This window comes from Garra rufa, chromosome 16 (assembly GCF_049309525.1).
Source record: "Garra rufa chromosome 16, GarRuf1.0, whole genome shotgun sequence".
Lineage (NCBI taxonomy): Eukaryota > Metazoa > Chordata > Actinopteri > Cypriniformes > Cyprinidae > Garra > Garra rufa.
Window position 1 is genome coordinate 24,982,055 of NC_133376.1, and position 26,109 is coordinate 25,008,163.

The window sequence follows — 26,109 nt, forward strand, 5'->3', positions numbered from 1 at the left end:
CTCATTCAAGACAAGGAGATGTGGAGGTACACGAGGACAAAACAGAAACCTTGCTGTCTCATTTCACAACACACTTTAATGCACTAGGAAGTTCTCTAACAACCTCTGAATCAGATACGCCCCCAAATTCCTCCTCCCTCAGCTAATTTACGCTTGAATAAAACAAGCGAATCATCATCCTTGTTATTTAATTCCTTTGTGAGCAAGCTGGGATGACAGGTTCAAGTACAACAAAGGCTTCGCTACATCTAAAACAAAGGATGAAAAAACCATCAGAGAAAAGAGAAAAACATGCTCACAATTCATTAAAGGTTAAAAACAAATCAGAAAAGCCAATGACGTGGGTTTTTAAATTGTCATCATGGCACTTTTTACATTGGAAATTATATATTTGGTCTTGTACTGAATTAAAGTCTTTGGATAAAACGTTTCTCCTCAACTTTCTCACCTTTATCAGATAGATAGATCCCACAGATCATGTTTTCAGTCCATTTCAAGTCTTATTTCGAACAAAGTGGTTACATCTAAGTGTGAGTTTTTTACTTGTTTCTTAGTCTTCCGTTTAACGCTATTGTATTGTTTATTCAGACTGATTTGCGAGCATCCACGAACACAAGAAGCAGTATTTATTGCATTAACCAATCACAGCCGATCATAACCAGTCATATCCAATCATATCGCGATAGATTGCCTCCTCTCACATGACTTTCCCCCATTCATTCTTAATTACAAGGAACACTCCACTTTTTAAAAAAATAGGCTCATTCTCCAACTCCCCCCAAGTTAATAAGTTGAGTTGTACCGTTTTGAAATCCATTCAGCCGTTCTCCTGTTCTGGCGATATCACTTTTAGCATAGATCATTGAATCCTGTTAGACCAATAGCATCACGTTCAAAAATGACCAACGAGTTTTAATATTTGTCCTATTTAAAACTTGACTCTTCTGTAGTTATATTGTGTACTAAGACCGGCGGAAATGCAAAGCTGCGATTTTCTAGGCCGATAAGATTAGGAACTACACTCCCATTCTGGTGTAATAGTCAAGGAAGTTTGCTGCCGTAACATGTCCGAACAGGCATAGTAATATCACACAGTAATATTACCTAGCTGGGAACTAATTTAAGGCGCTGCATGATATTACTGCGCCTGCTGCGTCCATATTACGGCAGCAAACTTCCTTGACTATTACACCAGAATGGGAGTGTAGTTCCTAAGCTTTACATTTTCCGCCGGTCTTAGTATACGATGTAACTTCAGAAGAGTCAAGTTTTAAATAGGACAAATATCGAAACTCGTTGGTCATTTTTGAATGCGATGCTTTATTGGTCTCATAGGATTCAATAATCTATGCTAAGATATGCTAAAAGTGATATCGCCAGAAAAGGAGAACAGCTGAATGGATTTCAAAAAGGTAAAACTCAACTTATTAACTCGGGGGGAGTTGGAGAATAAGCCTATTTCCAAAAAAAGTGGAGTGTTCCTTTAAAAATAAGGGTTCCAAAAGGGCGTTTTTGCAGTGATGCCATAGAAGAACGATTTTTGGTTCCCCAAAGAACCTTTCAGTGAATAGTTCTTAAAAAACATTTTGAAGAACATTTTTAAAAAATAATAAAGAACCTTCATTTTTAAGAGTGTACCCCACAAAAACTCTTGGCATTCATTTGGGGGTCTGTTAAAACTCAATGGACTCAGGGGAGGCAAGAGAGATGCAAACTTCCACTCTAACTTTATCTGCTAGTGTTGTTGTTGGAAAACGATTGGAGTGATTTATACACTTTTGAATGTTATATTTTGTAATATTGGCATTGTTTTATATTTGTAGATACTGCCTCCCTTGCCTCCTCAGAGGAAGCGCCCCAGATAGACAGATAGATATAGATAGATAGATAGATAGATAGATATAGAATGTCATTTCTATTGTTGTCGTAAGAAGGTTAAAGTTGTGTTCAAGTGGTCAGAACGGCATCATATGCAGAGACAGATCATTATCACACACCAACCACCTGAAATTGGAGCTGGGATTTGTCTCAAGGGGCTGGCGGTAAGCTGTCAATCAGCTTGTTTTCAGACGCCCAGTCTGATACATCATAGCCACTGGACGGACCATCAAACAGATGGACAGCTTGTCATCATGATGGTATGGTGTTGAGAATGAGGACTTGCAAAGACGTCGCAAAGTCACTGATGAGGGTGTCAACATAGGCTATTATATTATATCGCACTGCATATGGGAACACGGCTAATCAAATTGACGAATGACATCAAAAAACATTGCAATTGACATTCCAAGAGCACTTTTGGAGAAATCTGAAGAAGTGAGCGAATGTGCGTGTGCTTTGGGATTGTTAGCAAGCCACAGTGGTGGCAGTAGAGGGGGTGGTTACAATACCAAACAACTCTACGGTCTTGAAATTGTAAAGTGATATTCCCCTCCCTGTTCCCTTTCACAGAGCCGCTCTCATTATTCTTGCTTATTGAGATGGATAAACCTGAAGTTGGTAATTACATCCCCCTCTCAGCCTGTTCTACACATGCGGAAGTTAATTAGCCTAAGAGTTAGCTAATTCTGAGAGGAAACTAAGCAAATAGCATCAAATCCACTCTCTTTAATCATCACCTGAACATAAAGCAGGAAATTGATTTGCCCGTCAGACTCTTCATGAGAGTGATTGGAGTTTTTGTTGTTGTTGTTGTCATTTTTTGTTTGCTTGTTTCACAGCTGTGAGGCAGGCTGTGGGTGATTCAGATGATGGCACAGCATGGCTTACTTGCAACTTCTTGTTGTGTAGGCATTCATATCTTTTATAATGAAGAAAAAAGGCTTTTGTTGGGATATGAACGACTGTGAAACTCTTCATTATGCTGCTGGTAATTTGTGGAACTGAACCCGAAGTAATTTAAAGAGATAGTTCAGTGAAAAATGAAAATTGTCATCATTTACTCACCATTATGTCATTCTAAACCTGTATGACTTAATTTCTTCTACAGAACACAAAGAGTTTATTTTTATTTATTTATTTTTGTCCAAACAATGAAAGTCCCCTATTAGGTATGTTTTCATGAACCAATTTTTGTCAGTCAGAATCCAATCTGAACTCTGAAAATTATGTTCACATGATCCCTAAATTTTACAGTCCGATTCACATATTTGTTTACATGTGCTAAATTCAGACAAAAAGACAGTAGATGTCATCTGAGCTATCGCTAGCATAATTGTCACTTTTGCTTTAATGACATATAGTAAGCAATAAATATTTAGTCTCTAAAAATAACCACTTCATAAAACGTCAGATGTAAGTTAGCATATACAGTTGCATGACACAAAGTGTATGTAAACATACGCACGTCAAGATCTTTTGAATCTGAATGAAAAAATAGTTGGATTTAAGCAGTTAAATGCTTATTTTTCCTCTGTTGATCAGATTATTCCAGGTGTACACAAAACTTTTCAGTCTGATTAAAATTTCATTCGATTTGAGCTCAGATGGATTGTTGTGTTTACATGAAGGCTTATCAGTCCAATTGACCATTAAAAACAGATTGAAGTGCTGTCTTTCACTGTATGAAAAAGTTTCACCGTTGAAAGTCATATGAGTAATTTTTCCATGAACTATGCTTGTAACACACCTCTCCACATCGTAGCTCAACCCGAATGCATTTCATGTTAAATCCTGCGTGCCTTCTTTCAGTTAGATATGTAACATATGTTGGGCAAAATGGAGTTATTGCCTTTGACCTGCATATTTTATGGATGAGAGGCTTTTGCCCTTGAGTCAGGCAGATCACAAGCTCAGCATATGTCCAGTGCAGACTCGGGACCCTCTGCTGAACATAACTACACCTCCAGGCGAAGAAACCAAGCCTGTACACAGCATATCAAACAGGAGGTCAACGGGCTCCCATATGCACGGAACTCAAAGTGCAGATGAAGGGAAGTGGATCTTGAAAGCATACAAAGGCATCAATGGCAGAGGCAACCGCGAGGCACTTAACTAAGAATGAGAGAGGGCCAAGGAGAAGGAAAGGAGCTGCTGAAGAGAAAAAGATGTAAGTTTAATGAGCTGCCTGTTTTCTGCAGAGAAATGCTACAGTTGAGCCAGCGTACGGGGATCGTCGGTAAGCATTTGGGAATAGCCCCAGCGCCGGCGGTAGGAGTGACGGATCTCGGTTTGCTATCGTTAAGTCTAGATGGAATTAAAGGCTGTCAGATAGGGAGTGGGGTGACTCATCTGGAACATGTCTGGGGGTTGCTTTGGGGGAAAGACGTCAGCTACACTCCAGCACCCAGCTCCCCACTACTTCCTCACGGAGCCAATACAATAAGTCCTCCACATCTGAAACCTAATTACTCTCTATGGTTTTTGAGTGGGCAGCATTGCATCAACATTTCAAAGAAAAAAGATCAGGTGTCTCGTAAGACACTAATTAACATCAGTATAGATCCCAAGACTGCGTGTCACTTCAAGTATAAGAAAAGGCAAATAAATAAATAAAAGCAAAGCTCCTACAGTAGATGAAGCAGAAGCAGCAGTGGTCACTCATCAGTGCATCAGCCTTCTAGCTTGATTTTGACAAATCCCACAGCACATTCCTCCAAATTACAGTCATTTACTCAATAATGACAGTGATAAATCGTTCAAAACATAAAAACAGCCAGAACGCGCTGGCTGTTTTAGTCCAGAACACTGGGGAACAGCCAACAATTAAGCTAAACAAAACTCCAAATACAGAGGTTTGTTATTCTATAATCATGTTAGACCCCCTCTGCTCTCTTGGCCAGAAAGACATAATTAATGACAAAATCCTATTCCCTTTGTGCTCATGGGCGATGTTCGCCTGTTCTGTTCACATACTGTGTCAAGCAACAGGGTAAGCCGGTGCATTTCATTAAGGAACAAAAGGAACGCTGTGAAAAATCAGACAAACTTTTGAAAACTCAAATAAACTCAAATCCACCGACTACGATATGCTTCTTTTTTAATGGGCTTCAGGGCTAAGCTGCTTAGGGAAACAGAAGAAGGTTTTTTGTACAAGACTATTGAACTGCATTGAAATCAGATAGCATGATAGAGTCAAACCAAAGAAATTTCATACAACAGTTTTGAATTATCAAACAATTTAACATACCACATAGAAGAATGTACATGCTTATGTAAATGACACTAAAAGTCATTAGCATTCTGTCAGAGCTTAACGCATGAGAGCCAAACATAAAAAGAATGACTTCAGTGGTAATACGTTCCTCCAATCTTGTTAATCAGGTACTAGCTCTTGTAGCTTTTTTCTGTTGTTGTTCCCAAAGGGGGTGACCTATTTTTATCATTTTTTAAAAAACGAAACTACCAAAGTCGATCTTTCCTGTTCGTTTGTGCCTGGGAGACTCTATTTGAAAAACAAAAGGAATAAGCACACGTGGGATGGGAGAGAGTGACGAGTCCATTTCCGTGCGATGGATAATTGCCGAGGGAATTGGACGAGGACAGCTGGCGGCCAGCTCAGAGCTCTGATTTATTCTGGAGTTGCATTACTCAGATAGATTTAGATTAAAATGCATTCATCAATTCAGCAGCGGACATAATGCATTATTGCCCAGGAGTAAACACGGCGCAGGCACCGAGGGAATCAATAAGGATAATTAAAACGGCGAGATGTAACAGCCATTCCTCATCCAGCCTAAAACCTGTATGTGTGCCCATGTGATTGTATGTGATGGACAGTGAAAGAGGTCTACTTCATAGCTTTAATTTCTAGTAATGCTATTTTGCTGTTTTGAGCTTTTATAATTGTTCAAATTGAGCTTTTGGGACATTGGGCCCCTTTAATGTGTAGGAACATCAGAACTCCTGTTACGTTCATGACATAGGTGTTGAACGTCGTGGGACATTTGAGTAATTAAGATAATTGTGTTGAGATCATTTGTTATGACAAATAACTATTTGGAATACATGATAATGCCCGTGTTTAACATGGGCAAAGATATTAATCACCTTTGTGTGTTGTGTTTTAATTTAATACCCTGTACTGTGCTCATGGGTACAGTAAAATCATTTTAAGGCAGACAATCCAGGCTTAACAGAAATAAACAAAACCACCTTAATTAATTGTAGAAGAAGATTAAAGTATAGCTTCTATTAAATGCTAGAGAATGCCTAGCATGGTCTCTAAAGGATTTAGGGGCAAATATAATGCTTGATCAAAACTGATACCATTTATTGTATGTATGTATGTATGTGTGTGTGTGTGTGTGTGTGTGTGTGTGTGTGTGTGTGTGTGTGTGTGTGTGTGTGTGTGCGTGTGCATGTGTGTTTGCGCTCTATAAATAAGAAGCACAAAAATATTACATTTGAATTTTATTTGATATTGAAGTAGATATAAAAAACATACACATATTAAAAGTTTGGTAACTGTAGTGAGTTTCTTAGCCATAACTTTTGCCAAGGATTTTCCAGAGATTTTTAATCGGGTTTAGATCAGGACTCTGAGCCAGCCATTTCATTATTTCAGTGTTCTTAGCTTCAAGGAACTGCTTTGCTTATTTTACAGTGTGACAGAGAGCATTGTTTTTGAAAATTGCAGGCTGATTGGAAGATGCTTGCATGGAAGGAACTGCATGTTACTGAATGAGGTTCTGGTAAACATTTGCATTCACTCCGACATGTAGCTGTATAAGAGGCCCAACTCCTGCAGCAGAAAACAGAAAACATCCCTCAAACCATGACACCTTCTCCTCCACCTTCCACTGACTTCTTTATGCACTTGGGCTTCAGTCTTTTCTCGGTTTTACACAGAACAAAATGTTTCCCATCAGACCCAAATATATTAAACTTGCTTTTATTACTAAAGTGAACTTCGGACGAGTTCTCCTCTCTCCACACAACATGCTCCTTTTGACTCCTTCTGCTTGGTCACTGCAGAGTGCACTTTCAATCCAACTTCTCTTAAACATGCAGAGACAGATCGGTAGCCTGTTTAGCACTGTTCAGCAATTCCAGCTGCAGTGCTGAACCGATTCCCCATTGAGAATCTCTGCATTATCCTCTCTTCTTACATGAATGACTTAAATTAATTGGTGTCATTGTAAACATGCAATATTTGAGAATCACAGATTTGGAATGACCAACTTCTCTTGCAATTGTAAAAAGTATCATCGCTTTGGCCTTTATCTGGACAACCTCCTGTCGCAGGGTTTCAGTCACCTTAGAGCAGCCCGGCATCTTGCAATCTCAGTGAAAATTGGAGGAATGCTGCCAGTTAAATAGGGTTTGTCAGATAATTAAGGGAATTAGCACTAGGTGCCAGATTAACACCAACAACTTGGAGGTATCTGTAAGTGTAAGTGTAACTTTTTCAAATATCTAATTTATGCTACTGTGCTTCAGAATACAATTAATTTATGGCATATGCTTAAAAAACTGCCCTTCTACTCTTGTTGGGATCACTTCAAATAGGACTAAGCAGTGACTATGAAATTTGGAAAATTGTAGGTTTTAGATAAATACTCACCTTGGGACCAGTTTAAAACAACTGCAAAACTGGCACACGTCCCACTTGTTTTTAAATCCTAGTTTGTTATAATGCAACACAATTCATACATTTTAAATATGACTTACAGTGTCCAAATACTTTAAGGCCACTGTATGTCTTATCAGGGCTTTCCTTCTCTCTTTATCCTTCCCATTCACCCCCCTCTACGTGCACTAAAACCCATATCCTCGTCCCTCTGGTGAACTGCTATTTGAGAGACAGTACTCCTAAAATAGGCCCTGTAAAAGTTAATTACACAAGCGGGTCAGGCAGCCGGAGGAAGGGTCAGGCAGTCTGAAGCACTCAGTCAGCTCTTGTGGAAGAGCCTTCCTCACACATCCCTTCACGTCGCAGAGTTCAGCAGGGGCCCGAATACAATGCAAACAAACCTTGTTACCGCTCACTTAGCACTTAACAAAGGGTTAGGCCAGCGGCCCCTGGCGAGATAACTGTTCAGCTCTAATCTCATTCACAAATGTGATTCTAATTAGGTAGTGCATTTTCAAACCTAATGACGATATTCAGGTGTTGATTTCAGGGAGCTTGGTGACAATCTAAATCTGGAACATCAGGTATATCAGATATGGATGAAACAAGACACGTTTTACTGTTAAAGGGATAGTTCAGGCAAAAATGAAAATTGTGTCATTAATTACTCACCTTCATGTCATTCTAAACCCGTAAAACCATCGTTTATCTTCAGAACACAAATTTACGTTAAAATGCCAGCTCCTGTGTCAGCACCACGTGAACATGTGACAAAGACTGACACGGAAGAGAAGAAATTGTTGAATAAAGTCATAATTTTTGCTTTCTTTGCACACAAATAAATTATCATACCTTCGTAAAATTAAGTTTGAACCACTGGTGTTACATGGACTATTTTATCGATGTCCTTACCACCTGGGCCTTGAACATGATAGTTGCGTTGCTGTGGGTCAGAAAGCTCTCGGATTTAATCAAAAATATCTTAATTTGTCTTCTGAAGATGAACAAATGTCTTACAGGTTTGAAATGACATGAAGGTGACATGAGGCATTTTCATTTTTTGGTGAACTATTCCTTTAATTCAGTCCAAAAATGGTTGTTCATGTCAGAGATGTAGCCTAGAGGTTGGCAGCTTGTCTTGTTCTGTGGGCAATGCGGGTTTGAACCTGTTTTTTTTTTTTTTTTTAGGCCATACTGTCAATAGAAATGCCCAAAAAGAACAGTAAGCAACAGTGTAGGAGTCTAGAGCTAAAAACTGCTTCTCTGGATGTTGAGTGTTTCTGATCTTTCAGACGAGCTTGCTTGACATTTCCATCCTTCTCTCTGCTATTTTCGTACCGCTTGTTGTTGTTTTCAGGCCCATGTGGTTTAAACTTCATTCCCTGGGACCTCAGGCGCCATTAGTCAGCTCTCTGTGAGGCAACATCCCATAATATCTCCAGCCTCATGGACCCATCTCTAAGGCTTTATTAGAGTCTGCCATTTGGAGCCATTTTCTAATTATTTTACCTCAAATGCCATGGAGTATGACAGAGAGATGAGTAAGGCTACACCTCAAAGACCTCTGATATATCATCTTCTCTCGCTTTTAGCCGTCTTCTATCTTTTTGGTGCAGTAACAATCTGTTTTTCCCTCTCTGAACCACCACACAGAGATATTAGATATTAGATTTGATTAAAATGCAGTTGCATTGGCAGCAGTGTCCGCACTAACAACCCGCATGCTATGACCACACTCCAAAAAAACCCTTCTAATATCTTCACCGCCCTCTGTGAGAGGCTCCATCCTTCTCAAACTTGTTCTCCTCAAGCTGTGCCAGGCCTAGACTTCCCTCTCTGGTTGCTCTTTCCATCTCTCTCTCTCTCTCTCTTTTTCAATCATCCCACCGTTTGTGCTGCCCCTTGCAAATTCCCTGGCTCTCTCACACTCTTCCACACGCGTACACGCTCTCACACACACATCCTCCAAGCAAAGTCAAGTCACCCTTGATTAGGTTCTCACAGCTCCTTGGAAATGTGCCCCTTGAGAATGTGTGTATGTGTATGTGTGTGTGTGCAGGCACGTTTGTGTTGCTCCGCCAGCCTTTTTTCTCTGTTCACTCAGCATTGTTATTTTTTTTATTCATTCTTTCCTTGTTATTGTAATCCATTAAATGTCTCTCAGCTCATATGCTGATTGTTCGGTGTGAAATCTGTTCATTCTCAAGCAGTCTCGTGATTTTATTATCACATGATTATATTGTAGGTCCAGCTCTTTAAGCTGGAGTAACTTAGGCTACTGTTCTCTCTGTTCCCACTTCTCCATCCACAATCACACATGCAAACAATCTCTTATGTCAATGTGAAAATGCCTTCTCCTTTCCCAGCTCAATAAGTAAACAAATACAAGTCAGTTCAAAAGCTGTATGCTACAATTTTAGCTGGTCATTGTCGTAACACTAGCTCAGCCAAAGAACCTTTTCGGCATTTGAAAGGTTCCATGGACGTTCCAAGGTTCCAAGGTTCTTCATAGAAACACTGATGCCAATAAAGAACCTTTATCTTTAGGAATGTATAGTAACTTATATAATACATATTATATTTTAAGCTAAAGTTGATAAAAGTAGATTTTAAAACTATTAACTACATATACTGTGTTTATAGAAAATGAGTATTATATTCTAGTGATATTGGAGATCCAACTGTTTCACTGTTTGTATCACTCCTACAGTATTACTCACAGCAAGTTTAATGGCGGATGCCCAAATCCATTATAATTTTATAATAATACTGTTTATGTATAACATAATGTAGTTTTATAAGTTTTTTTTTTTTTTTTTTGGTTGGAATATACTTGTTTAGACTTCAAATATGCTGTTTGTTAATGACGATAACATTTATTTGAAAATTTGCTTTAATGTTTTGTGAGTTTCAGGGCGTCAGCAGTCATTCAGCGCTCATGAATCCACTGAGAGTAGCCTTACCTTGGCCAGATCCTCCGAAATTCGCCGTTGGCTCTGATGTCTCTGGTCAAACATGAGATATAATTAATTCTGAGTAAATCTAACATCTTTAGTCTCATTAATCTATTATTTGTTCCAGAGCAAGTAGTTTTGGCTGAGGGCAAAATCTCATTATGTTATTTTGTAAATGTAATGCTGTATATCAGAGCGCTGCCTTTGTACTTTTGACTGAATTGCCTAGCAACTTTCATGATGGCTGTTGTTGTTCATTAAATATTATTATTCAACAAATAATATGTTTTATAAATAATAGTCATATTTAGTACTGGAAAACAGTGTGTGTGTGTGTGTGTTTGTAATGACGGTGTGATGGTGATTAGTTTTAAACCTGTTTGGAGTTGGGGTTTTTTCATTAAGATTTGGTGCTGTATTTTAAGCAGACATTAAACAAAGCAGCTCTAAAGAATAGTTCAACCAAAAATGAAAATACTGTCAGCATTTCCTCACCCTCATGTCATTCTTTCCCATGCAATTGCAATTAACAAAAGCATTCAAGCTTCAAAAAGGACACAAAATCACTACACAGAATAGTATACAAAGTTAACGCAATGTTATACTAATTTCTAAGTCCTCTGAAATCATTTAATAGATTTTCAGCTTGACATCAATCCTAGCTCTCCCTGGCACATTAGTTCATTAGTGATATAGTGTGTCCAGTTTGTAAATGAATTCAGACCACTTTTGTGAAGCTGATCAATCAGTTCATCAAAAAGATCTGACTCAAAAGAACAGTTCATTAATGGCTTGTGTTCCACTGGAGAGAGAAATGAAGGTGATTAAATGAAACAATTTATATTTTTTCAGCTCTTTTAAAAGAATGCAAAACTGTAAATCAAAACTGAATTTCATTAATATTCATTCGACATCCAGGGTGTTCTCAACTAGGTGAAACAACACAGATGTATTTTTAGTGCTTGTACGGCCCTGAGAAACCTGTAAAATCTGACACAGTATCTCATCAGACCGCTAAAGTCCACTAATTAGTTAGCGAAGAGCTGAGCATGTTACAACAGCACATCTGGAAGAAGCGCCACTAAAAAACGCTGGATCATCCACATAAAAATAACCAGCCATTAAAATAACACCCCAAGATACATCACACTGCTGTTTTTAAAAGCGAGATCTCCTCTTAACCTTCTCTGGGAAAGTGAAGAAATGGCATATGCCAGGTTTCTGCTTCTCCTCTCATGTTCCTGTTGTCAAGCCTCAAGTCCCTTCAGCCCTCCTCCAGTCCCTGAGAGAAAATTATAAGATAATGCCTCGTTCGTGCAAGTAATTCTCAGCAGTATGTAGCAGATAAAGGTGCCCTTCATTGGTGACTCCCAAATACCCAAGCGCATAGAAAGACTCTTTACAACAACAGCAACACCCTTGTGCCACCACATACAGAACTTAGCGGAGGCCGGGAAACCGCTGCGGTTGACAGAATTAACACAGAAAGGAAGCAGCATTGTCAACTCAGGACTTTCCAAATAAAGAGTTTCTGTGCAAACAATCGGTTCGCTTGCAATATATTTTCATGTCTAACATCAACTGACAAGCAGAAAGTGCTGCAAAACTAATATTAACACTCACTAAACTGCTCTAAACAAAGACCGCAAAGGTGCCGGTAACACAAATCACCTGCGTTTCCTGCTTGTGCATCATGCCTGAAAAGAGGAATTAAAATATTTCCAAGGTTTTAATCGCCATTCTAATTGTTTCGGTGCTCAAGTGAAGGCAACATGAGAATTAGCAAGCAATTGAAGGGCTTTGCTATTAGCTTGCTCGTCAGTCACTTGTGCTGCAATTTGGGATCCACTGGGCGAGGACGAGTGAAAACCAGTCATTATGTCGTAATTATGATGTGATTATAGCCTTATTATGGCTAATGCTTTGTCAATGCCACACATAACTGAGTATGTGCATGTAGTACGTGGCAGACATCGGCTTTCTTGAGTAAGTGTTATTAATTACCACGCAGAGATAGGTGGCAGAGAGGCGAGCGTGTGTGTGAATGTGTGATGGTGGCTCATTAGAAGTGCTGTATAAGATGAGGTATTAGTGTATGATGCTTTCCCAAAGCTCCACTAGTCATTTCAGAGCTGTGTTTTCACTCAAGGAGAGCCACTCAATCTCAATTAACATGAAAAAGGCACAATACCAGCAATGAAATGCACACAACCTCATCCCCAATGGTCTGTGTGTGCGTGCTTGTGTGCTTCAACAATGATGACTCTGTTAGGTGGATGGGGCTTTTCTGAACAAAGGGCAAAGGGACAGCAGAGATAAGAGAGTTTTTGTGATAACTTTTCCTCTCTGTTCCTCTTTCTTTCGTTCCCTTCTATCCATCTCTCTTATCTCCGTTTCTCCATTCAGCATATGGCATCCCTGCAAAGTAGAGGAATAAAAAGAGGGAGGGTTTGCTTACATGGCGGCTTTAACCACTCGTATACCCTTCTCCTTGTTACCACTTAGAATTCAAGCTCTCCTTTTTCTTATCTGTCTGAGGTGCATGCATGGTCTAATGCAGCTCTGTAACAAAATGCAGTTGAAGCTGCAGCAAGGGGTTATGGGATACAGGTGAGAGGATGGCACACTGAATTTAACAAGAAAGTAAATATTGGAAATATCATGCAACATGAAAATGTTTTGCCAGTGTGTCCTGTGGAGGAAAGCTAATGATGGTCTCAATGTTCATTTATTATTTTATTTTATTATTATTGTTTTTTTTTTTGTTTTTTTTTTTTGCTTTTGCTTTTTAGGGGGGCTTTTTTCATTTAACTGGCCAAAAAAATAAAATAAAATAAAACAAAACTTCTAGATTTCTAATGCTTTGTTTAGAGTGCAAAATCCTATACTTTCTTTCTTTCTTTCTTTCTTTCTTTCTTTCTTTCTTTCTTTCTTTCTTTCTTTCTTTCTTTCTTTCTTTCTTTCTTTCTTTCTTTCTTTTTCTTTCTTTCTTTCTTTTTAATAAAATAAAATTTCTAGATTTCTTATACTTTATTTAGAGTTAAAAAAAATCTCTTTCTTTCTTTCTTTTTGTAAAATGGCATAATCCATTTTTTTTGGTTTCCCATTAACTAGAGAGATTTTTTTTTTCGAACATTTTTAAGGGCAATATTAAAAATAAATAAATAAAAAATCTTCTAGATGTCGTAGGCTTATTTAGTGTGGAAAAAAAACATATACTTTCTTTTTCTTCTTTCTTTCTTTCTTTCTTTCTTTCTTTCTTTCTTTCTTTCTTTCTTTCTTTCTTTCTTTCTTTCTTTCTTTTTCTAAAATGGCATAATTTACTGCATTTCCCCCCATTAACTAGTGAGAAGTTTGAGGGCATCTTCAAATATTTTAAATACAATAAAATTATATAATATAATTTTAATAATTTAATCAAATAATTAATATATATTATTTTAAATATAACAAAAATATATATTGCAATAAAGGAATGTTCTAGAGAGTATTTCTTGTTTTAGTGCCTCACATGTGGGTGAAGCCTCTTTTCAAATATAATCAAAACTGTATCCAGTTTAAACAAAAGCGTTGGCATAATGTCATAATGAAAAATATTCCAAACATTTGACTTTGAGGGCATCTCCAAATATTTGCCTATGCACCAGAGGGGAGCATGTGTCGTAGTGCAGTGTGTGAGTCAATGTGAGGTGTGTGTGTGTGTGTGTGTGTGTGTGTGTGTGTGTGTGCGTGTGTGTGGAGTGGAATTCAAATGGTTCCTCTTGACGAGGCAGCGCTTTTTCTCCAGCGTCCTTAACATGTAATTAATCAATTCAGGTCCCAAAGAGCTCTATTTATAACTGCTTGGAGGACCTCTCCACCACAACACTGCACAGCTCCTCAACCAAACGTCATGCAGAGCGTACTTTCTCACCAGAACTGCTTTCAATCCACTTCCATAGTGTCTTGTTTGCAGAGTGGCTTTAGTCAGGTAATTATAAACAGGTAAATGCGATAAACAATTAGGCTGTTAGTCTTTTTCAGTTAACAACAGCAGGTACGTTCAAGTCGAGGGTATTTGATTTCTCAAGGGATGAAAAAAAGTAAAAAGCATTGCGCACAAAAGGTATTCTTGTAGCTTTAAAGCATAAAATGACGGTTTAAACATTGATGTCACATGGATTATTTTAACGATGTCCTTACTACCTACAGTTGAAGTCAAAAGTTTACATACACTTTCTAGAATCTGCTAAATGTTAATTATTTAAGCAAAATAAGAGTACGTAATGCTTGTTATTTTTTTATTTAGTACTGACCTGAATAAGATATTTCACATAAAAGACATTTACATATAGTCCACAAGAGAAAATAATAATTGAATTTATAAAAATTACCCTGTTCAAAAATGTACATACGCTTGATTCTTAATACTGTGTTGTTACCTGAATAACCCACAGCTGTGATAGTTATCCATCCCTTGTTCGTCCAGAACAGTTAAACTGCCTGCTGTTCTTCTGAAAAATCCTTAAGGTCCCACAAAGTATTTGGTTTTTCAGCATTTTTGTGTGTTTGAACACTTTACAGAAGGTTCAAACACTCACTGATGCTCCAGAAGGAAACACAATGCAAGAGCCAGGGGTGTAAACTTTTGAACAGAATGAAGATGTCTACATTTTTGCTTAAATATATTTGTTTGTTTTATTTAGTACTGCCCTTCAGAACCTACAGAAGATACATGTTTTCCAGAAGACAAAAAAAGTTAAATTTACCCTAATCTTCAAATTCAAAAGTTTTCACCCCCAGCTCTTAACGCTTTGTGTTTCCTTCTGGAGCATCAGTGAGCATTTGAACCTTCTGTAATAGTTGCACATGCATCCCTCAGTTGTCCTCAGTGTGAAAAGATGGATGAAAAGCCAGAGATTTTGTGGGACCTGAAGGATTTGTTCTGAAGAACAGCAGCTAGTTTAACTGTTCAGGACAAACAAGGGACTCACGAACAACTATCACTAAGCAAAAAAAAAAAAAAAACACAGCTGTGGATCATTCAGTTAACAACACAGTATTAAGAATCAAGCATATGTAAACTTTTAAATGGGGTCATTTTTATAAATTCAACTATTCTTTTCTCTTGTGGACTATATGTGAATGTATTTAATGTGAAATATCTTATTCAGGTCAGTACTAAATAAAAAAAACATGCATTATGTATGATTCCTCTTATTTTGTTAAAATAATTAACGTTTTGCAGATTCTGCAAGGTGTATGTAAACTTGACTTCAACTGTATCTGAGCCTTGAACATGTCAGTTGTGTTGCTGTCTATGCAGGGTCAGAAAGCTCTCGGGTTTTATCAAAAATATCTTAATTTATGTTCTGAGTATGAACAAAGGTCTTATGGGTGTGGAACGACACAAGGGTGAGTAATTAATCACAGAATTTTCATTTTTGGGTAACTATTCCTTAAGTCAATTAATTACACAATTATATATATATATATATATATATATATATATATATATATAGTGAACACTTCGTATGGGAGCTTGTAAGTCAGATGCAAGTAGTCTTTAGCACATTTGCCAACAGACACTCGCTACTTCCCTGCTAGCTCTTATTACTTTGCAATAGCTCTTGCTTTTTTTAAACAGAAAACTTTGGCTCACCCCTGCCAAAGGAATATATCATGCATCTTTTCATGAGAAATGTTTTACTTTATAGCAGGATATAAGTAACCTCTCATAACAGGTTAACGGTTAGTGCGCTCAATGCATCTTCTCCATGAAATGAAGCAAATGTAATGAAGCGATTGCTCCCGCAAGCTGAATCTGTGCCAGTGTAGACCGATAGATTAGCTAATAAGAATGGCAGGTTATTAATTTCCACTTCTGTCGGAGGCACACCTGTGCTCTTGTCTCTCTCTCTCTCTCTCTCTCTCTCTCAGGCGTACACACTTGGCATTGCCGCTGTGAGGGATTATTACAGACATTAAAAGCACATTACATACCCCGCCCTGCCCCTTCCTCTCTCACACACACACACAAACTTCATTAGGCCTTGCCCATTAGCTTGCTCCCTCTCCCTCTCTTTTCCTTTTCTCCGGTGGAAAGCTTGTGCCGAGACTCGTCATTTGCCAAAAAAGCCATTTAAAAAAAAAAAAAAAAACATAATTACAGAAAGAAAGCAGGAAGAAAATCAAAGAGATTGGCCCTCTTCTGAGAGAGAGACCTCCATTCTGACATTCCCATTGAAAAGATAAAAGCTCTTTCCAATCTAGAATTATATCACACACAATGCATACAAGATCCTATCATCTCTTTCTCTCTCGCTCCTTTTGTCATTCCAACTGTAATGCTAAAACTTACTGCAAGATCATAAGAAAACTACATATTATCTATGTGTGAATTGGATTCATGTTTTTACTTGGACCTTGGGTATTTCTTTTGTTCAAAACAACATACAAAATCAAAGTCGATTATCACTTTTTATGCAATAATATCAGGCAATATCACATAAGCAAGAGTGTGACATTGTGCTTACATGTAGAGCAGTTTTCTAAAGTAGTAACTTACTTTTCAGACATAATTTAGCCAGTTATTCTTTGTGTCTTTCATTGTTTTCTAGCTTTGCCCCAGGTTTTCTGTTTCCCATTCTCTGTTCACCAGTAAAAGCAACTCTAGCTATTCTGAGTGATCCTGGGGCAAAAGAAAACATTCACACGCCAACTTCTGGTTGTTTTCGATTTCAAAACATTACTTTGGTCTGAAATAGTGGAGTGATACAAACAGGGAATAATATGAGCAACTGTAACATGTTCACATAGTGACGCATGGTCAGGAACCCTTGGCATCACTTTTTAATGCTTAAGGTATCGCTTTAGTGTCATTTTTTAAGGCACAGGGTTCTGTAATGGAACACCACCAGTCAAACTAGTCTGCTAAACTCTTAAAAATAAAGGTGATTTAAAAGGTTCTTCACAGCAGTGCCATATAAGAACCATTTTGGGTTCTACAAAGAACCATTCAGTCAAAGGCTCTTTAAAGAATCATTTCTTTCTCACCTTTTTATAATCTGAAGAACCTTTTGTGAAACAGAAAGTTTCTTCAGATGTTAAAGGTTCTTTATGGAACCATTTAGACAAAAAAGGTTCTTCTATGGCATCGTGAAGCACCTTTATTTTTAAGAGTGTACTTTGAAAAACTACTACAGTCAATTACAGACAATAAAAAGACCTTGTAGATAGATGTACAGTGTATCAAAAATAGAAATGAAAGTATTATAAATACAAAGTCTTCGAAGATAATGAAAACATTTATTTCACATTGTAATTGAGGTCAAAAGATGTGTGTGTAGTACTGTCTGTAGTTCTGTGAAGTGTCAGGTGCGTGTGTCTACAGCAGTTAAATGAGTTTAAGTAACGGTAGTGCAGAGGGAAGCGGGAGTTCATAAAGTTTCAGGAAAGGCAGTAGTCTGACAGCCTGTGGGAAGAAAATGTTTTACAAGAAAGTGCATAAAGTAGGCTTTTGCAATGATCATTTTATAAATGGGGAAAGATATAAACCAAGTGGCAAGACAATGCCAGGATGAGTGAATTAATATGCAATGTTAAAGGGATAGTTTATCCATACTTCTGTTTCACTTCAAATTATTTACTGCATGCCATGTTGTTCCCAACCTGAATATCAACAGTCATCTCCGAAGAGGAAATTTAGCAGATATTCTGAGCTATTCTTTATACAGTGAAAGTGGATGGAGAACAGGAGCTGTGATAAGAGAAATGCCATAAAATCATACTATAAAACTACTCCGGTCGATGCACAATATTCAAAGTCTCTTGAAGCCATATAAAAACTTATGGAAGCCCGTTTCCGCCACTGAATAAAAAATACCAAAAGGTAATTGCGAATTTGTATATGCAATTCTGTCTTTTTTCTCTCAAATGGGTTTTTATCTTGCAATTCTGACTTTTTTTTCTTACAAATGTGAGTTTGTATCTCGCAATTCTGATGTTTTTTTTTTTTTCCTGCAAATGTGAGTTTGTATCTCGCAATTCTGACTTTTTTTTTTTGCAAATGTGAATTTGTACATCGTAATTCTGACTTTTTTTCTCAATTGTGAGTTTGTATCTGGCAATTCTGACTCTTTTCTTGCAAATGTGAGTTTGAATATCACAATTCTGACTTTTTTTCCCCGCAATTGCGAGTTTGTATCTCGCAATTCTGACTTTTTTTTCTCACAATTGCGAGTATCTATATCCCAATTCTAACTTTTTTCTCACAAATGTATGTATTTCACAATTCTGACTTTTTTCTCGCAGATGCGAGTTTTTACTTCACGATTTTGACTTTTTTCTCACAAATGCGAGTTTGTACTTCACAATTTTGACTTTTTCTAACAAATGCTAGTTTGTATCTTGCAATTTTGACTTTTTTTTCTCGCAAATGTGAGTTTGTATCTCATAATTCTGACTTTTGTTCTCGCAATCGCGAGTATGTATCTTGCAATTCTAACTTTTCTCAGAATTGTGAGTTTATATCTTGCAATTCTGACGTTACAACACATAATTGTGAATTATTAAGTCAGATTTGTGAGATATAAATTCTGAGAACATATCAGTCTTTTCTTTCCCCTCAGAACTGGACGTTATAACTCACAATGGAGTTTGTATCTCACAATTTTGACGTTATTTCTCAGAATTGAGTTTAAATCTCGCAAATCAGATTTTTTTTGTAGAGTATATATCATGCAATTCTACCTTACAACTGTGAGTTTATATCATGCAATTCTGAGAAAAAGTCAAAACCGTGAGTTTCTATCTCACAATTCTGAAAGAAAGTCAGGAAAAAATCACTTTAATCGTATAATCATATCACCTAAAAAAAAAAAAAACTTATTTTGTGTTCCAAAAAAGAAACTCATACAGGTTTCCAAAGATATTGATGTGCATAAATGATGACAGTTAGAAACAGGATTTTTTTTCTTTATTTCTTTCTTTATTTCTTTATTTATTTTTTTACTGCGTTAACCAATAAACTAAAAACAAGTGTGCAGACACACTGTATAGCCATTCAAAGTAAAAAAAAAAAAAAAAAAAAAAAAAAAACAATTATAAACTCACCGTTTTCATTTTTCATAACATTTTATCCAATGTGAAAATATTCAATGAAGTATCTCTATGGACTGTGCTTAGAAGTATATGTGATTGAGTAGGACAGAGCGAGAGGGAGAGAAAGTAAGCAGGGGGTGCAAAATGGGATTTGAAAGCGGAATTTTGGGTTACTTTTCAAAAAAACAAAAAAAAAAAAAAAAAAAAAAAGGAGATTCAATGCCTGTGTCTTAATCCCCATTCAGTGAATATAAGAGCTAAGTTCTCACAGGCTTCTGGCTCATATTTCTTCCCATTGTTGGAGCACGTAGAATATGTTTGAGTGAGTATATGGGTCATCCGATAAAACGGATGACTTTCTAATGATTTTGAAAAAGTACTTTTTTGATGAATAAATTAAACATTCACAAATAATGTATTTATAAAGTGTTAATAAATTAGCCAAAAGTGGATGGAAACTTCCACTTTTCAAACACTCAAGGGACAAAACTGACACCTGTTTTGTAGAGTGACCCATATCCATATGCAAGACTCAGCGTGGTGGCAGCATCTAGGTGTGACCAATTAGATTTACGATAGATTTACGTATTTTGGACATGACTCCAGCTCCCGCATTGGCTGCTGGGCCGGGTTTTAGTGTATCAGCTGAGCGCTAGCTCTTTGTCTTGTCACCAAGGCAATCAGGAAAATAAGGCCCATTTGATTTACTCCGGCCCGGCTCGGCCACTGGGTCCTCACACCGCGAACACTCCCTGCACTCCTCTTTTTTCTCTCGTTTTCCTGCGTGATGGATGACAGAAGATCACTCATTCCTTATAACCTACGGAGAGACTCCATTTATCAAGAGCCTAAGGCCCCGCCCCCCGGTCATAACATAAGCTGTCTTTCATTCTGATAGCCATGGCTAATACATCAGACTCTCTCTATCTCTATCTCTCCCTCTCACACACACGTACGATGGGTCAGGCTAATATATCAAGAGATCCGCAGGCCGTGGGAGTGCGTTATTTATGATCAGGACTCTGACACGGAAAGCACTAACACAGCAGAGGGAGGGAGGGGTGTGAGCACATGAAAGGAGACAAAGAGAGATGGATGTTTAAAAGAGATTAGAAGAAGACCACTGCCAAAGAGATTCTGAAAGGGAGCGTGTGAGCCTAGATTATAGGAGAGATTCTCTAATGAGGTGTTGTCGGATGCAATGTGTTCGTCCCAACCAACCATGCACAATGGGAAATCAACAGGGGTCCATCTGAAAAGTTAAAGTAGGATGAGTGTCCCTAATGTATGTATTGAAAATAAAAGTAGCAACTATACTGGAAAAGGTTATAAAGCCATTTCTAAAGCTTTGGGACTCCAGTGAACCACAGTGAGAGCCATTATCCACAAATGGCGAAAACATGGAACAGTGGTGAACCTTCTCAGGAGTGGCTGGCCGACCAAAATTACCCCAAGAGCGCAGCAACGACTCATTCAAGAGGTCACAAAAGACCCCACAACAACATCTAAAGAACTGCAGGCCTTTCTTGCCTCAGTTAAGGTCAGTTTTCATCACTCCACCATAAGAAAGAGACTGGGCAAAAATGGCCTGCATGGCAGTGATCCAAGACGAAAACTGCTCCTGAGCAAAAAGAACATAAAGGCTCATCTCAGTTTTGCCAGAAAACATCTTGATGATCCCCAAGACTTTTGGGAAAATACTCTGTGGACTGATGAGACAAAAAGTTGAACTTTTTGGAAGGTGTGTGTGTCCCATTACATCTGGCGTAAAAGTAACACAGTATTTCAGAAAAAGAACATCATACCAACAGTAAAATATGGTGGTGTTAGTGTGATGGTCTGGGGCTGTTTTGCTGCTTCTGGACCTGGAAGACTTGCTGTGATAAATGTGACCCTGGACCACAAAACCAGTCTTAAGTCGCTGGGATATATTTGTAGCAATAGCCAAAAATACATTGTATGGGTCAAAATTATTGATTTTTCTTTTATGTCGAAAATCATTAGGAAATTAAGTAAAGATCATGTTCCATGAAGATTTTTTGTAAAATTCCTACTGTAAACCTATCAAAAGGTAATTTTTGATTAGTAATATGTATTGCTAAGAACTTAATTTGGACAACTTTAAAGGTGATTTTCTCAGTATTTTGATTTTTTGCACCCTTAGATTCCATATTTTCAAATAGATGTATCTCAGCCAAATATTGTCCTATCCTAACAAGCCATGCATCAATAGAAAGCTTATTTACTGAGCTTTCATGTGATGTATATATCTCAGTTTTGTAAAATTTAACCTTATGACTGGTTTTGTGGTCCAGGGTCACAAATGGAACCATGAATTCTGCTGTCTACCAAAAAATCCTGAAGGACAATGTCTGGCCATCTGTTCGTGACCTCAAGCTGAAGCGAACTTGGGTTCTGCAGCAGGACAATGATCCAAAACACACCAGCAAATCCACCTCTGAATGGCTGAAGAAAAACAAATTGAAGACTTTGGAGTGGCCTAGTTAAAGTCCTGACCTGAATCCTATTGAGATGCTGTGGCATGACCTTAAAAAGGCGGTTCATGCTCGAAAACCCTCCAAGTCTGTCAAGATGAGTGGGCCAAAATTCCTGCACATCGCTGTAACAGTATCATTGCAAGTTATCGCAAACGCTTGATTGCAGTTGTTGCTGCTAAGGGTGGTCCAACCAGTTAGTAAGTTTAGGGGGTAAACACTTTTTCACACAGGGCCATGTGGGTTTGGATTTTGTTTTCCCTTCATAATAAAAAACTGTTGGAAAAAAGTAGTGTTTACTTGTGTTATCTTTGATTACAGTTTTTCTCAATTGCTTAAACACATTTCTTGAAATTATGCCTCTTATTTGCGAAACTCTAAACACAAATCCACAACTCCTAACTCATTTCCCCAAACTTCCTATATTGAGGTCAAAATGAAGCTCTCCACTCAAAACAATTCAATCTTGCTGAAAAACGTCTCTAGGTTACGTATGTAACCCTAGTTCCCTGAGAAGGGAACGAGACACCGCGTCCCCTAGGGGTCGCTATTGGGGAACGCTGCAGCGTGACTCGTGTCTGAAGAATGCATAGAAAAACTCCATGAAATGGCCGGCGACAGCGTATGACGTCACTGCGGCGCGCACGTCGCTGCTGGTACGTCACTACCGGGCGACACAGTATAAAGAGTCGCCGAAGTAAACATACAGCCGCTTCACTGTCTGAAGCTTCTCGTCCGAAGCATGGGAAGAAGCCTAGGGGACGCGGTGTCTCGTTCCCTTCTCAGGGAACTAGGGTTACATACGTAACCTAGAGACGTTCCCTTCCGAGGGAACTCTCACCGCGTCCCCTAGGGGTCGCTATTGGGGAACGGTATACCAACGTCTCCATGCTGAGGGGAGTGCATAGTAGTGAGCACTAAGTGTAAATTCTGTGAGGAATTATCCCTATAGGACGAGGTGACAGCTGTCAGAACGTAACCTCCCCGGCCAAAGCCTGAACTGTTACTCACTTACCTGAATGGGTCAAAGGACCCAGAGCACAGCTCAGGTTGGAATCGGAGATTCCTTCGGAGGAACGGCTAAGTTAATACTTAGACTTAACTAGAACAGGAACTGCCAGTACTACTGAGTCTAGTTCCCTCAGTGAACTGACTCAAAAATAGCGACTAACAGGCCTGTCCCAAGACAGAGACCGTTCTAGCAGGGGTTATCCTCAGATAACGCACCCTGGATAACAGATGGTCAGGAGATATCTGAGGTGATATCGAGTGAAGTTGGGCCCAGGGAGACCGGGGTTTTAAACCAACTCAAAAAATGGGAACGAGTACCGCGTAACCCATACCGTATAGGATTTTAGAAAAGAACCCAAAAACTTGGTGGGAACTTACCACTTATGTGGATTTTTAGGAAGTGCACAAAGATTCCGTGCGCACTTACCACTATTGTGGATTTCAGAAAGTGCCCAGGGTTTAGCGTGGGACACTTACCCTAGTAAAATGGGATTTGGAGACTGTGTTTTCCCCCATTTTGGGGGTTTCATATTAAAGCTCCAGATTTGTCATAGGATGACGAGAATTAAAATAGGGGAGGAACCCTCCCTGATTAGAGAGGGGAGCAATGCTACACCCCAATCAGGACAGACAGTCCGCAAACTGTTAGTCGACTGATGAAATCATGGAGCTACTGACCATCATATAGTGGACGCAGACAGCGGACAGACCCCTAACCCCGACTTGCAGGGAGGAACATCCGTCCTTAAAAAGGCTCTGAAGGGACCCTTTAGTGTAAAGGGGAGCGTACTAGACCCAGTCCACATAGATGCCTACTAGGAGAAGGTGATGCTCAGAAATTACCCTTCCTTGTAAGGGGAGCATACTCATCCCACTAGGAGCCGTGCTCTAAACGGGACCCTTGAGAAGGGGAGCGAACGTGCTCAAATCAGGACCTTGAGAAAGATAGGGGTTATTTCTTCCTTAGCCAAGGGAGAAAAATTCACCATGCGGCAGTGGCGCTGCTTTGAGGGAACCCTAAAAGGTGAGCTGCCAACAGCCTGAGGAGGCTTCAATCGTAGGAGCCTTCGCTTCTAGCATGTTAAGGGTAGGTTTCAAAACCCTGAGAAGCAGGGAGAAATGCCAACACCCGCCAGAAGGTGGTGCTCTAGTAGGACCCTTTCCGCAGAAAGGGGAGCAGCCGTAAGGTCATTTCAAGGTCCTGAAAAAAGGGGGTAACTCCTAGTTAGTCATAAAGCCTGAAGGGGAGGTGACACTCGACCCGGAAGTCAGGCGCAAGCAGGCTCCTAACCCTGATTAACAGAGAGGAAAACCCGCCTGCCAGGAGGCAGCGCTCCGATTTCACCCTTCATCAGAAGGGGAGCTTACTCCTCCTGCCAGGAGCAGCGCTCGAGAGGAACCCTTTTCTAAAAAGGGGAGCAATCATACCTGACTCAGGAAGCCTGATGACAGATTCTACCCAAATAAAGGGGAATTTGTCCACACGACAGTGGTGCTACTGATGAACCTTGAATTAAGGTGAGCTGCTGTCATTGAAGAGCTCTGAGAGGACCCTTTCCGCGGAAAGGGGAGCTACTAAAGTTACTTCAGGTTCCTGAGAAGGGAGCTCCTGGATAGTCATGGTGACAGACTCCTAACCCTGAAGGCCAGGGAGGAACGCCCGTCCCAACGAGGGGCGCTCATTGGGGACCCTTTCCTCGGAAAGGGGAGAGCCCAGCTCGTGCGTGAGGCCTGAAGAGTGAGAATCAGCCTGGACAAGAAGGACAGGCCCCTAACCCAGATGAACCGGGAGGAGAACCTGGCTCTGTCAACGAGAAACAGTACTCTAAATAAACCCCTTCTGCAGAAAGGGGAGTACTACCTCGGTTGAATCGACCCTGCCCTCGGGCTAACAGGGGGATCGACAGACCCCAGTCTAGGTGGACTTATGTTCCTGTCTCAACGGGACATAAATCCCCCGGAGCAGGAACTTATGAGGATAGACTCCTAACCCTGAAGGCCAGGGAGGAACGCCCATCCCATCGAGGGGGCGCTCGTTAGGGACCCTTCCCTTGGGAAGGGGAGAGCCCAGCTCGAGTGTGAGCCTGAAGAGTGAGAATCAGCCTGGACAAGAGGGACAGGCTCCTAACCCAGATGAACCGGGGAGAAAGCCTGGCTTGTCAGCGAGAAGCGGTACTCTGAATAAACCCTTTCCGCGGAAAGGGGAGTGCTACTTTAGTTACTGGAGAACTGAGAAATTGCTCCTTGGAGACAAAACTCAGGAGGTGCTGGAAAGAACCTTCGGCTGATAAGATCACTTCACAGGATCTAAAGTCCACAGAGAGAGTCTGGAAGAGGGATTCTCAGAAAAAGGCCTGCAAAGGACAAATGTTAAACATGCCAAGGGCAATCCTAAGAAAGAAACTTAGGGAGCTTACCTTGAAGAGGACATAAGTCCTATGTCTAACAAATGCTGGGAGGGTGGTTTACCGCACGACCTGTGGCGTGGATAGGACGAACACTGCCGTAACCATAACCCGTAGGATCAGAGGGGGAGCATCCGACGTAAACTCGTCGTGTTTTTCTCTGAAAAGCAAAAACACAACACACAGGCCTGAGACAGTATTAAGTTCTTTTTCTTTATTAAAAGAAAAATATGGATCGTACTCACCCATGAGTGACCTGCATTTAACTCAAACTCAAACAAAACCTGTTTAAGGAGTTAAAATCCAGACCATCGGTAATGGAGGTTCTTATGGGACATAAGAACCGCTGCGTGCAGGGAGCTCATGTTGTAGGGCTCGAACCTGGGCCTTCATGGAGTGAAGGACTCAAAGGCAGTGATCTACCTAGCCCAAATCACATAAATCCAGAAAGGCCAAAGAGCCTGGGAAAAACTAACAGATCAGTGAAAGACCTCCGGTTAGTCCTCCTGAAAACAGCCCAACCCAGCAGAGTGGGCTGTCTATTTAAACCCTAGCAGGGGAGACAGCACCATCTAGGCAAGAGCTTAAAGAACTACTTTTATGTTTCCAAACAAAAAGTAATCAGTAAGCCCACACACAGATATCCGCAG